Source organism: Egretta garzetta, unplaced genomic scaffold, assembly GCF_000687185.1.
Source record: "Egretta garzetta isolate BGI_Z169 unplaced genomic scaffold, ASM68718v1 scaffold471, whole genome shotgun sequence".
NCBI lineage: Eukaryota > Metazoa > Chordata > Aves > Pelecaniformes > Ardeidae > Egretta > Egretta garzetta.
Window position 1 is genome coordinate 85,120 of NW_009258629.1, and position 1,023 is coordinate 86,142.

The following is a 1,023-nucleotide window of genomic DNA, read 5'->3' on the forward strand; positions in this document are numbered from 1 at the left end:
CTTTGGGAAGCCAATGCTTTGCAACATGTCTCGCAATTGAATATAGAGATCCTGTGATACTGGTTTCCTTTCAGAAAAGTGTTTTGACAGATGCAGTTTGGTGCAAATAGCTTCTTTGTTACAACAAGTTCAGAGTTTATTGAAGTCTTTGTCTAATTTACTATTGGAGTATTCTGTGTTTTGTCAATCTGTAGAAAGAATGTACTATACCAGTATGCTAGATGTGTGTCTCAAAGTAAATATAGGTATTAGTAATACTAACAATAAAAGTTAACATTGTTCTTAGGAGATGACTGAAGAAGATGCTGGAATTGTCAACTGCGAGGGTGTTTGAGTGATTCTTCTGTCACTTCAGCACTATGATTTTGCTTAGTCAGATTCAGAGTAGGGTTTGGTCAAGTTTGGTAAAACTTGGTTAAATTGTTTCATGTTATTTGCCTAAATTAGGTTATGAGAGTAATACAGCTTATTGTTTGAGCACTGTAGGATTAAAGTTAAAATCTTCAAGCAGTAGTTTTATTTGGAGTGGTTTTTGAAGCTTTTTGCATGTGAAACTTCTCAGAATTCTCCAGTTTTTAGAACTCCAATTACAGAATAATATAGCTGCCCTCTGATTTTGAAAACAATTCCCAAGATCACTTTCCAGCAGTCATAAGAGAGACTCTATTCTGATTTCCATGAGTTATATTTGGTTCTTACACATATTATTACATCCTCTGACACACAGATTGAATTCATCAGTACATGTCTAAGCACTTCAAAATATGTGTGCCCAAGATACATGCTGATTCTGAACTCTTTACTGGTGTTTGGGCCGAAGGTAAAGAGAACATGCAGCAACATCATTGAAGCAGTGGTTACTGAGTCCATCATTATTCTGTCTGCTGGTGAGCCTAATAGACTGTCAGCAGATGCCTTGGGCTGATACAGAAAGTAGAAGTGCCTCCTTTGCTTATATCACAGTTTTGAAGCTTTTATGCAGTATGATCTGTCAGGTTTCAGGAGCTTGAAATCATGTTGAAT